Here is a 14,415-nt window from a genome sequence, read left to right as displayed (position 1 = left end):
TTGTAATTGGAAACATCATAGTCCAGGAGCTACCATACAATCTCTCCCATTGTCCTATTTTTATCCCCTAATTATTTCTCAACTTTTGTAGATGAGTGGACCCAAGTACAGCGAAGAGGGAAGGAATGACCAATAGGGGTTGGCAAGTGCACCCTCCTGTTTTGAGTCAAACTCCTATTCAAAATAGGTTTAGCGGACTGGAGGCTGTTGATTGACAACAGGCGTATGGGGGAGTACCCTCGGGTACTTTTTCCCCCTCATGCATTAGCAGTATCAGCCTTTGTGGAGTAGTTCAGTGTGTATGTCCTGGGGGCCCTGTCAATATAGCGGGGGAGGAACCGGGGAGGGCAGAGTTGGGTTCCAAGAATCTAAGGTTTAATAAAGGTCAGGAGTACTCGCCATGTTCCATTGTCAGTTGGAACATCGCTGGTTTAGCTGCTAAAGGCGATAATCCGGGTTGGGCTGAGTTTATTAGCTCCCTTGACATTATATGCTTCGAAGAAACCTGGTGCAAGGAAAGTATCAGCTATCCCGGCCATGTCTCATTTAATCTACCAGCCCTGGCATCGTTATCTGGTAGACCGAAGGGAGGGCTCCTGGTTTTGGTTTCCGTTAACATCCCAATCGAAGTTAAAAGATACCTGATCGTTGGTGTTCATTCCCAGTTCTTGTGGTTATCGGACAATCAGGGCTCTAATACTATTTTATTACATTTTTATAATAACGTCTTCGATAGCACGAGGCATAAAGCTGTGAATGAATTAGGGGCTGCCCTAGACGATTTAATTACAGAGGACAATATTGATTTTAATTTTATTTGGGTAGGGGATTTTAATATACCCACTTGTACTTTTTTCGACCTTGGGGGTTTGTGGGGTTAAGAATCATTTTGAGGAAGATGATTTGCACTTCCCGCATAATCTATACGGGGATTCCCTGAATAAACTTTTGGCATCCCTTGATATGGAAATTTTAGAAAACGCTAAGAGCGAACAGGGTGATACAATTCCTACATACACGGGAAGGAACGCAAATACAGTGATTGATCACATTTGCGTGTCATCTAATATTACTTCACTGTGCAAGCCACCTAAGGTCAGAGATTATATGTTAAGTAACCATAATTGTATCATCACTGTTATCACTTTGTGGAAGGATAGAGTTCTCCCTTCTGATCGTTTTGTGATGAACATCGAAGCCCATAGACCCAATGGTACAAGAATTAGATGGAAAGGAGAAAAAGCTGAAGGAGTTATTAAATCCATAGTTAAGGACTGTCGAGAAGAAATTCTTGCTATCCTTGAGAGCGATCGTAAGGCTGATGACATCGTGAAGGATTTTATATCTATTAATAAAGTCATTGAAAACAAATTTACTAAAACTGTCCCCATGAAATTAGCTCCCAGGAAAGGTTGGTTCGATCATGCCTGTACCGCAAAGCTATCAGAGCTTAAGCAGGGCTTGGCCGTTAGGCCAAGAGATATGAACATTGTTAACCAACTCAGGCAGAATTACAAGATAGAGGTTAAACGGCGCAAGAAGGAGTTACAGCAAGAGGCTTGGGACAAATTGACACAGGCAGCTGAGACATCTAACTCTGCTCTATTTTGAGCAACAGTTAACTGCCCTTTTCTTAACCCCTTCAGCTCGGCGCGGATTTCCGCGCCACGCTGAAGGATCCGTGCGCGGGCGGGGCCATGACGGAACGGTTCCGTCATGCGCACAGCGCAACCGACGTGCATGACGGAACCGTTCCGTCATGCGCGTCGAAGGGGTTAAAGATGATATGGTCCCAGAACTTACCTCTAATGTTAACAAGGCTACATGGGTAACTCATTTTTCCACCATTTTTAACACTAATATACCGTCAGATGATAGTTGGGTGTTACCACCGCAGAGGTTATATTGAGTATTAATGCTAGCAAAGGGGGCAAGGCACAGGGACCGGATGGGGTCCCTATTGATGTTTATAAAGCTGTGCCTGAGATGTGGGGACCTCTGCTGCTGTAAGCGATGGGGTGCCACCAACCTGGGAGGAATCTATTATAATTCCAATTTACAAAAAAGGTGATAGAGTGGATGTTAAGAACTACCGCCCTATCTCCCTACTAGATTCCTCGGTCAAAATTCTGAGTAGGGTTCTATTGGTAAGGCTAAATAAATTGTAAATTGATACTTGTATAGCGCACTACTCACCCGCAAGGGTCTCAAGGCGCTTGTACGAATACCACTGTGGAACCCATCCTGGCTTTCCCTGTGAGGCGTCCACTCCGGGGCACCCCCAAGGTGGAGGCCAGGCATCCTTAGCGTTGTGGGGGCCGTTGTGGAGATTAAGCAAGCTATTGCCCAGTGTTGCAGAGTGGGACTCCATGATTGGAATGGCACCGTGGTGAGAATTATCAGGTCCGTGGAATTTTTGAGGCCAAGACCCGCCGAGGAGGGGAATTGAACCCTGGTCCCGGGCTAGACCTCTGCATCAGGGTCTGCCGCTGTAATCATTGAGCCACACTTCTCCACTGGAACAATGGGCAGAAGATAATGGTATTTTGGCTAGTCCCAATATGGTTTTAGGAAGGGGCGTGGAACCGTGGACCAGTGTTTAAATTTAAATCTCCTTATAGGGAAGTACACGCAGGCCAAAACGGGTTCCCTTTATCTCTGCTTTGCAGACTTAAGTAGTGCCTTCGATTTGGTTGATCATTCGATTCTTTGGGCCAAATTGTTAGAAATGGGCGCGCCAGAAGGAATCGTTTTCTTTCTTGCCCAATTATATACCAATCTCCGAACTAGTGTATTCTATGGTACTAATGGGGAGTGTACGACGAAGTTTAGGCTTCGCCGTGGGATTAGACAAGGATGTGTTCTTGCCCCACTTCTTTTTACACTTTTCATTAATGAGGTAGATGTTGTTTTAAAGGGGATGAGCGCTGATGTTCCTAAGATAAATGGCCTTGACGTACCGGTACTGTTATATGCAGACGATGCCGTGTTACTGGCAAGGACCCCATTAGGGCTTCAACGTTTGATGGATAGTTTCTCTATTTTCATTGAGAATAGGAAACTACTCATCAATAAAACTAAAACTTTTATTATGACTTGTGGGGCAGGGTCTAGGAGAACTCAATCCTATTTTTTAAGACGGGCACAAGGTCCAACAAGTAGATAAATTCTGCTATTTGGGAATCATATTTGCAAAGGACAGTAGATGGTCCCATGAAACCACCAATGTACGGACAAAAATGGCAAAAAGTGCCCATGGAGTTTTTAAATTTGCGGCTAAATTAGGAGAAAGACGTATACGGGACATGCTACAAATTTATCAAGCACGTAGCGTGTCCACTGCCCTTTATGGAGCAGGGGTTTGGGGATATACATCGAATAGTACTTTGCAAGTGGAGGAAAATCTTTTTCTCAAAAGGCTCCTGTGCTTGCCTAAATCAGCCCCTAATGAATTAATCCATAGAGAGCTAGGAATCCACCATCTGTCCGATTTGATGTCCTTAAGGCCACTCATGCTGTGGCGATCTGTATGGTTGAAGGAAGAGACCTCTTTAAATAGAGCAGTTGTAACTGATTGTCTCTCCCTTGATAACTATCTCAACATCCTGTGGCTAAAATATGTTGTCTCCAGTTTCCGAGATATCTATGGTATAGATATTATTGTGGATTGCTATGCTGCCTCAGTTTTGTCAAAACCTGAGATGAAGAATATATTTATGACCTACCAGGGGGAGAAACGGAAGAAAAGCACTGGTCAACTAGTTACTCGTATATTTTATAACAAATTCGTTGATGGAGATGGCTATCAAATCTATCTCAGTAATGTAACTAGAGCATCTCATCGGTTTGTACTGACCAGATTAAGGTTGGGTATTGTACATAATCTGGTAGCCTTCCCCTCCTCTAAATTACATCTTGTTGGTCCCTGCGATGGCATCTCAGCACAAAGCAGTTTACACCTACTTTTGATATGTAAATTGTACCATCATTTACGAACACATTTTTTAAAACCTATTTTTGTAAAATATGGTGTACGTACTGTGCACGATTCAATGAAACTGCTTTTTAATATGTGTGAAGTAGATATTTGTTTTTTTACTGCTACCTTCTTAAATGTATCCAAGTAAGGAAAAGCATGATGTTTTAATTATCTGGATGGCTCAATTGTATTATTGTAGCCTGTAATTATTCTATATGATGATGTTATGTAGTTTACATGTGCTTTTATGGTCATTTTTGCAATGTTTTGAATAAAGCTTTATGACTGACTGAATACATGGCGTAGTGAGTAATGTTTAAATATGTAAATATCTGTATCAGTCTCTCACTTTGTGTATAAGTGGCTGCATGGGTTGGTGAGTAGCTACATGAGTGTCTATATAGGTTATTAGTTGGTTTTTTGAGTATCAGTATGAGTGTCTGAGTGTCTGGATGGTTCGGTGGGGGGTATTACGTAGTGCATAGGTGCATGAATGAGTGACTCACTGTTTGTATGTGTTGAAGACAGCATGTGTGCAGGACTGTATGGGTGGATGGGTGTGTTAGTGAGTGGATGACTGTCTCAATAGTGTCTTTATGAGTAACTACATATGTTTTAAACTAGTATATGTGACTATTGGTGTATATAAGTGAGTATATGTGAGAGTGAGAGATTGGAAGAGTTCCTGTATGAATAAGTATGTGTTTCTATAAGTAATTGTTTAAAAGACTAAGTATATGTAAGTTTCTGTAGAAGTAAGTGTGGCGGTGTGTGTGTATAACTGTATATGCAAGTAAATGGATGTTTGATTCTTTATTAGCATGAGTGACCATGTGTGTGAGTAACTCTATGGATGAGTGGCGTTGTGTAACAGGATGTATAGGTGTATGAGTACATATGATGAGTGAGTACATGTATGAGTGACTGTATATGACTGTTGGTGAATGAGTGGATGTGGATGTGGATTTTAGAATTACTGAATAGGTTGTTGTAACTGGTATTGGTATGTCTATTGTTTTCAAATTTTGAATGTGTGTATCAAAGGTTATATTAGGGGGAGAGGAGGTCTGCCACTCTATCCCAAGGATGATGTCATCAGTGATGTCATCAGTGATGTCATGAGTGATGTCACTGACGATGTCATGAGTGATGTAATATGTGACGTCATCAGCAGTGCATTGCGGGCGTGCGAGTTATAGTTAGCTGAACTAACTATAACGGGGGAATTTCAATGGTTTTGTACGAGTGAAAAGTCCAACTAACTATAATGCCCCTGAAACCTATGTTTTTTCAGTGAATTTCTAAGGATTTTTAAATTCTAATTCCTAAATATAACGTGCCTGAAACCTATGGTTTTTTCAGTGAATTTCAAAGGTTTTTTGAATGCTAATTTCTAACTATGCCAACAGAGATAGGACATGTGAAGAAAGAAGAAAAAAAGCATAGAAAGAAAAAAAAGAAATGCAGAAAGAAGCAACAGAAGTCCTCAAAGACGAAGAAAAGTGCAGGAAGAAGGACAACATGCAGAAAGAACAAACAGAAGAGCAGAAAGAAGCCTTGTTGCAAAATCATCCTGTACCCTCAACTTTTTCAGACGGATACTGGTGGTAACTGAGTCTGACTAACAAGTCCTAGAGCCAGTGCTATGTTAAAAGACACTCAGAATACAGTGAAAACCCCTACATACACTAGGGAACACAATGCGTTGGGGTCCCCCTGTGATTAGCATGACCTCCTCTGTAAGCCCCTAGTATATAATAGGGCAGGGGATTAAAACTACCTCTTAAAACGCGCCACCGGGCGTGTTTGCACATGTCACCTCAGGCCCCGTCCACTCCCTTCCCCACTGTGTAACCACGCCCTGTGGCCATTTTAAGTTGGGAGATTTAGTTCCCTTGAATCCTGAGGGTCCCTAGGGTCCAACTAGACCACTAGGTACCTCCAGTAAGTGCCACAGAGCTACGTTGCAGAGAGATGTAAAAAGGGGCAAGGCCTAGACCACCTCTCTGCAACGCAGCACAGTGTTGCTTACCGGAAGCACCTGGTGGGCTAGTTGGCCCCCAGGGTCCCTCAGGATTGAAGGGGAATTATTTCCGCAACTTAAAACGCGCCACAGGACATGTTTGCACATGTTAACTCAGGCCCCGTCCCCTCCCTTCACCACTGTGTAAACACGCCCTGTGGTCGTTCTAAGTTGAGAGATTAAGTCCCCTTGAATCCTAAGGGTCCCTAGGGTCAAACTAGCCCACTAGGTGCCTCCAGTAAGTGCCACAGAGCTGCGTTGCATAGAGGTGTAAAAACGGGCGTGGCCTCAGAACACATGTCTGCAACGCAGCTCCCTGGCGCATACTGGAGATACCTGTTGGGCTAGTTGGCCCTCAGGGACCCTCAGTATTGAAGGGGCATTAATTCCCCAACTTACAACTGGCCAAGGGGCGCGTTTGCAGAGTGCTGCAAGGAGGGGGCGTGGCCTCTGGCGCGATGCCGGTCTTTTATTTATTTAATTTTTTTAAGATGGAGGGCTGTGTGGCCCCCCTTATTTTTCAAATGTATTGGCCCTGGGGACCCCATCCCCCAGGGACTGCACACTAATTTTTTTTGTTGAAAAAAATAAAACTGGAAGGGGGCTGTGTGCCCCCCTCCCAAGGCCTTAATCGGCCCCGGGGACCCCAACCCCCAGGTCATGGCCTTTTTTTTTTTTATTCTTTAGGAGGGGGGCTGCGTTGCCCCCCTCCTCAGGCCACTTATGGCCCCGGGGACCCCATCCCCCGGGGCCAGCCTTTGTTTTTTATTATTTTAAAATATATATATTTATAGAAACACCTAGGACATGCTGGACAAACCGTATGTACCTATGACCATGACGATTTGCGTGATATTCATTAAAAGGCGACTATGCATACAATGAATCCACGTGGAATGTATTTACACTGCTAGTGAAGCTCTGACGCGTCTGACGCCCTACCGTGCCTAATCCCGGCACCCCCGCCGGTGGGTACTCTCCAAGTAGACACCATTGCCGTTTATGTATACAAACATGGGTAGCTATTGACGGGCACATTTAATACACACGCACACCAAGCCATTCAAAGGGGATTCGACAAAATTCGACCAAACTATGCAAGAAACCCCCCTCACGGTTAATAAAACACACATCCACCGCCGGATGTGTAATACTTTTATTTTACTCTCTGGAAAGGAGACAAACCTCACTTGAGAGTCACAGCGTGCTCCTGGCTGAGCCCAATGCTGTGTTACACCCACCAGTGCCCACCGAGTGCCACACACCTCTGTGTTTTATTCCACCAGCTAGTGCGTATGCTATGACACGCTCTAGCCCATGTGCACTGTAACACTACCCCGTGAATATGTCATGCCACACTTGCCTTCGCACGGGTTATATTGCCCCATCTAACGTGCCTTCCTCGATGCCTATGTTATAACGCACAGCGCTATGCCATACATATTACAATCTGGGATCCATATCTTTGTCACAGTGCATATGCAACGTTACACACCCCAGCACATATTTTATATTACAACTTTAGAGACTAGTTAGGTTACACAACACTGCCCTGTGCATATTACACTCCAAGGCGCATATCGCATAGCACGCGCTAGTGCCTGTGCTATCTCGCGCTCTCCAATGAATCTGTCATTGCGCACAATGTATTGCATATTATATTTCACGCCCGGTTCATCTTATATCACACTTTTTGGTGCATTGTTTATACCATATACTATATCTAGTTTTCATTTTCAATCGTGCTCCCAGGACTATGTTCTATATAACACTGCGTCCACCTACCCTTTTCACGGGTATTACATTTTGCGATGGGGTGTGGAGGGTCAGAGGGTGTTTCTGCCAAGTGAGCCCGAAGTCACAGTCACAAACGTCCTCTTCTTCCTGAATAAAAGTGAGATTATGCTGCATACTTATTCATGTTTTAAGTAGTTCGCACAGACACACATTTTAAAAACAATAAAGTTCCTAATACCCACCTTCTCTGAACAGTTAGCTTGCTGCCCCATCCACCTCCTCCCTATCCTCTGTTGTCTGAATCCATGGACTAGCCTCCTCCCTCCTGCCATGCATGGTCTGATGTGCTGCCACTGCCCTCCATTTAGCATGATGTACCAGTCCACTCCTCCTGCCCTCCATTGCCCAATTCTATGGCCCATCATTGACCTCCTGCTTTGCCTCTGTGCTTAGCTTGCTGCCCCTATTCTCCTTCCCCCTGCCCTCCGATGTCTTTGTGCATGCCCCTGCTCCATCCTTTTTGCCCACCATGTTCCATGGACCTGCCACTCCTATCTACTCTGAGTGTTCTGTTGAGCTGCCACTCCCCTCCCACCTGCCTAGCATTGTCAGATGACTGTAACTTGTCCCTGCCACCTCCACCCTGCCTGTCCACATGCCATGCCCCTACCCCCTTCCTCCTGTCCTCCATGGTCCATTTTACTGCCACACCCTTCTGCCCTCCGTGGTCTGTTGTGCTGCAACTGCTCCTCCTGCCTGCCCCACGCAGTCTGTTGTGAGGCCCCTTCCCCTCAACTCTCTTGTCTGTGCCCAGGTTCTGACCCTCCCTTCAATCCTCCATGGTCCTTTGTGCATGCCCCTGCACCCTCCTTCTTGCCCATCATAGCCATTGTGCTGCCACTAACCCTCCCGCTTGCCACGCATGGTCTTCTGTGAAGCCATGGCCTCTCCCGCCTTCCCTGTGTAGTCAGCTAGCTGCCCCTGACCCCCTCCCACCTTCCCTCCATGGTCTGTGTGTATGCCATCATAGTCTCACTGTTGCTCTCCATGGTGTGTCTTGTTTCTAGTGCCCATCCTGCCTGACCTCCATGGTCATCTTGCTGCTCCTGCCCTGGCCCCTTGCCCCCAGCCCTCTGTTTCCATGTGCAGACCCCTATTCCCTCCCTCCTGGCTTGTCTGTTCCATTGTAATGCCCCTGATCCGTCCCTCCTGCCCTTTATGGTCTGTTATGCTGCAGCTTTCTCTCTTGTCTGTCCCTTATGGTCAGCTAGCTACCATTGCCTCTTTCCCCTCTGTTCTCTGTTGTCCATGTGCATGGTCCTGTCCCCTCCCTATTGCTTTCTATGGATTGTTGTGCTGCACTTCTGTCCCGCATGCCCTGTGTGGTGTATTGAGCTGCTGCAAACCCTGATGCCTGCCCTGTAGGGTCAGTTTGGTGCACCTCTCCATGTCCCTCCTGTCCTCTGTTATCTGAGTCCATGTCCCTACCCCAATTCCTCCTGCCTACCATGATCCAATGTACCATACTTGCGAACATTTTGAACTTGGTAAGAGGGAGATTTTGAAAAAAAACTGGTGTATTGAATTTCCCCTTTGAGTTACATTGAAAAAGAGGAGATTGTAGACAGGAGACAGATGAAATAAAGCCCATTTGAGCTTAAAAACGTTGGACGTTTCCTGGCTGAAACGGGTCTGTTGGCATGTATGGTTGTGTTACCACTGCCTCTTCCTTCTGCCCACAATGGTCTATTATATTACCACAGCTTCTCTTGCCAGTCCTGTATTGTTGGTTTGTTGCCCCTGCCCCCCTTTCCACTGCCCTCCATAGTCTGTTATGTTGCCACTGCCCTTCCTGCCTGCCCAGTGTGGTCAAATTGTTACCTCTGCACTCTCCTACCTGCCTTCAATTTTCAGAGTCCGTTCCCCTGGCCTCTGCCTCTCAACAGTATCCCAAGGCACAACTAGATTGCTAACATTCTATATTTATTACAAATGTGTGGAACGCCTGACATCATCTTGATGTAATTAAACCTGTAATACCAAGAGCATTTCCTTTAGAAACTACATATATGAGAGGGTCTTATTGGCATCAAAATTATGGTTAGTGCTCTAAAAAACTAAAATGAGGACATATTTTCTGAGTTTTCAAATAGCGACAAAGAACTTTTAAATTATTTGTAATCTTTATGTTTTTTTATCCAGTTGACCACTTGATTAAATGTTGCTCTTAGGGGAGAGGATGTGGTGTTACTTCCAGAGCTGCAGACTTTGCAACTGGGGAACCAGGTTGGAGTATCTGCTTCAGCTCAACATTCTGTGATTCTGGTCAAATCACTTAATCTCCCCATGTCTACAACCAAAATGAATTTGATCTTGTGTGATGTAACCAATGCTCATGTAAAGCACTCCAATACTTGACAAGTCTGCACTATATAAAACTGCAAATACACAAAAAATAAGTGTTTTGCACACTTCTGTCATTGGGCTACATGTCGGCTATATCTGGGTGATATGTGTGCTGCATTTGGGCTCTTTTGTCTCTGGTGGCCATCTTGGGAGATTTATTTGTTATGAAGTTTCATAATTTCCTCATTTACTGCGGTCTCCTCAGCAGGAAATGCTTTCAGTTTTTTACTTTGATTCCATCAAGAAGGTATTCAGATATGTCACACATTTGCCAAATATTCTGAATGTTAGCACTCTAGTTGCTCATAAGATCACTGTAGTAAAGCTACTGCTCACCACGGAAGTGTTGTAAATTGAAACCACGATGTGATTAAGCATTCACTAAAGACATAAATTCCCCTTTTATGACCAAGTCTCTTTTGTTATGTTGACTAAGGTCTGGACTCCATTTTGTATTGTCATGTCTCCACGTGCTCAACACGAGAAGAGTCCTATCTTCGTGTTAGTTGCTCTTGCAATCTGCCTAGTAACAGTCTATAAATAGCTCCTTTGTCCGTCTGGCGCATGCCCAGGCTTGACCACATCTGTTATCAGTTAGTCCTTGCTTGACCATGTTTTCGCGGGCTCAAGGAGTGTGTCAGCTCCGCCCACATATTGATCTTGTATCGAAAATGTCCATAAAAGGTAATATTCTTTACCTCATGTTGTATCCACCCACTTATGAGCCCCTCTGCTGTGTATAAAAGGGGACCGTGTACGCAAGTTCTTTGTGCTACTCTATGCAATACTGAAGGGTGTTGTATGGATTGTAGGACCACCCTTAAGGGTTAATAAACTTTGTCTTTGTACTTTGCAGTTTCCGTGCCAACTTCCTTATAGATTCCATTTGCAGGAGAGCGAACCCTTGTGTCCTGCGGGCCTAGCTGGGGCCTGTATTCATCAATTGGCGCCCGTCACGTGGGGCTCATCGGCGACTCGGATGCTCGAAGGATTGGTCGCGACGAAGGTGAGGAATTTGGCCGGGGATGTGATCACTGCCAGAGGCACTTTAGTCCTGGCATCCCGAGGTTTTTCTGCCTTCCCTTCCGAGCTGACCATCTGGGTGGCGCCGGTCCTCGACTGAGACCTCTTCTGTCGGTCCTGCCGTGACAGCCATTTGGGCGAATTTTGGACCTTGGCAGTTGGAATCTGGACTCTTGATTGGTAAGAACCGTTGTACGGTACTTGCTCCGAGTTTTTGAAGCCTGGTTTGGCTATTTGAGTTTGATTTGTGATGACCGGTCATATCTTGTATTGATTATTGTGAGAATATATGCGTTGCAACACATATAGGCAGGTAATGTGGAGATATTTCTCCGGAACTGTGTAACTTTGAACGGCACAACGTTTAAGTGCCATTTTTTTGATAATACTGCATATTTTGCATTATTTTTGAGCATGGCTGCTTTTAGCGCACTCCGTAAGTGGTGCTGCTGCTTTGGAAACCGGTTAAACCTCGAGGAATCTGCTCCAGCCCCCCCAGAGGGGACTCCTAATAGGGACATGTATGTGAAGCATGGTCTTTCCTCTATAATGTACAGCACGATATGGAGGAAATACACCAAGAAGGATCCTGAGTTGCGATGGCCTTTGTATGGATCGTTTGATATGCGTAAGATTGAGTATGTGGAACAGTGTATGTGTAAACGGCGTGCTCGTCAAGACATGTTTGAATGTGTGCGATTATGGGTGAAGGAAGTGCGTGAGCGAGAGAAACGTGAGAAAGCGCTGTTTGATAAAGAGCAGCGGAAGAATGATCATGTGAGAGCACAGGAAGCAAAGCGTCGGGAGGAAAGAGAACTGGCGGAGAGACAAGAGAAAGAGCGTCGGTTGCAAGTCTCGGGTCAATATGCTGTTCGTCAATCACTTTATCCTGTCCTTAATAATCCTGACGATTATTTTTATTTATTAGATCGTTCTCCGCCCCCTTATATCGGCGCGTCTGCCCCGAGGCCACAAGATTCTGGATCGGGTTCGGGTAAGGTAGACACGCGGTCCATGTTATCGGCTGACCGAATGGGTGAGCTTCGGCAAGTTTCCTATCGTGCACTTAAGGGCAAGTTATCCCTTGCTGAGTTGTTGAATTCCTGGGAGTTGTGGCAGGATAGAGAGAAGTTGTATTTTTTGGGCCACTTTTCTGATGAAGTGATTGCTGCTTTTCGGAAATATTCCAGTGTTTTTGAGCCTGACGATGTGGTATCAGATGCTAAAGCATTGCGTAATGGTGTTTTCTCTCCCTCTAAGGCGCCTGATGCGGTTCGGCGGCTGTTTGCGTTGCGGGACGCGGTGAGGGACCTTAAAGAGAAAGCACGCCAACAAGCTGAGGAGGAGAAGCAGTCGGATTCGCATACCGGAGATGGCCACTCATCCACCTCTCAGTCAGATAAGAGCGACCTAGTGCATGCTAAACCAATGCGAGAGGCGGCACCTTTGTATGTTCCTCCTAAAGGAGCGGGGACTAGTTCGGATATTACCTCCGCCGATGCTAAGGGATATTTTGTGTACAATTGGGTTTATACTCCCTGGCATAGGGCTGACGTCATGGCATTAAAGAATGCGTTGCCTGATCCCCGCAAGAATCCAGCGGCTTTTTACGAAGAAGTCGAGGGGGCCTTGAATTCTTGTACTATGACCTTAGCGGATATAGATTTGTTCTCTGGGCTTATTTTACCACCAGATATGTGGCGATCTGTGCGGAAGGTGGATGATGTTGCCGCTTTTAAGGCTCGGTGGTCTGAGCTTGAGGATGAGGATAGGGAGAGGAAGCCCACGCAGAAACCACCTCAGGTTATCTTAGATCTCCCTGCTGCTATTCTGACTAAGTTGAAGACAATCATCCCCCCTAAAAAGATTGACTGGAATATGCTAGCCTCGTGTAAGCAGAAAGTTGATGAATCAGTTGCAGATTTCTTTACGCGCTTTGAGGAGACGTTTCATGATTTTAGTGGTCAGTCACTTACGGATGATACGGGTCGACACCTCTTTGCTGATAAATATGTGGCGAATTTACTACCGGCGATCGCAGCCCGCCTAAAAGCGAGTGAAAGTTCTTGGTCCACTGCGACCCCGACAGCCCTCCTGACTATAGCTCAGTATTATGAGCGCCAGGAGCAAGAAGCGAAGGGACAGGAGGAGAAGAAATCGAAGGATTTAAAAACGAAGGTGATGTTAGCGCAAGTATATGGTCCGCCCCGCTGTTGTAAAGTGAAACAACGATGTGATTAAGCATTTACTAAAGACATTAATTCCCCTCTTATAGATCATGTTTTCTCTGTTATGTTGACCGAAGTTCGGACTCCATTTTGTATTGTCATGCTTCCACGTGTTCCCCACGAGAAGAGTCCAACCTCTGTGTTAGTTGCTCTTGTAATCTGCCTAGTAACAGTCTATAAATAGCTCCTTTGTCCATCTGGCACATGCCCAGACTTGACCGCATCTGTTATCAGTTAGCCTTGCTTGACCATGTTTTCGCGGGCTCAAGGAGTGTGTTAGCTCCGCCCACATATTGATTCAGTATCGAAAATGACCATAAATGGTAATGTTCTTCAGCCTCATGTTGTACCCACCCACTTATGAGCCCCTCTGTTGTGTATAAAAGGGGACTGTGTACGCAAGTTCTTTGTGCTACTCTATGCAACACTGAAGAGTGTTGTGTGGATTGTAGGACCACCCTTAAGGGTTAATAAATTTTGTCTTTGTACTTTGCAGTTTCCGTGCCAACTTCCTTATAGATTCCATTACAGGAGAGCGAACCCTTGTGTCCTGCGGGCCTAGCTGGGGCCTGTATTCATCAATTGGCGCCCGTCACGTGGGGCTCATCGGCGACTCGGATGCCCGAAGGACTGGTCGCGACGAAGGTGAGGAATTTGACCGGGGACGTGATCACTGCCCGCGGCGTCTTAGCCCTGGCATCCCGAGGTTTTTCTTCCTTCCCTTCCGAGCTGACCGTCTGGGTGGCGCCGGTCCTCGACTGAGACCTCTTCTGTCGGTCTTGCCGTGAAAGCCGTTTGGGCGATTGTGGAGCTTGGCAGTTGGAATCTGGACTCTTGATTGGTAAGAACCGGTGTACGGTACTTGCTCCGAGTTTTTGAAGCCTGATCTGGCTATTTGAGTTTGATTTGTGATGACTAGTCATATTTTGAATTTGTCTTTGTGAATATATATGCGTTGCAACACATATAGGCAGGTAATGTGGAGAGATTTCTCCGGAGCTGTGTAACTTTGAACGGCG

This window comes from Triturus cristatus, chromosome 3_2 (genome assembly GCF_964204655.1).
Source record: "Triturus cristatus chromosome 3_2, aTriCri1.1, whole genome shotgun sequence".
NCBI lineage: Eukaryota > Metazoa > Chordata > Amphibia > Caudata > Salamandridae > Triturus > Triturus cristatus.
Note: the sequence above shows the minus strand (reverse complement) of the source record.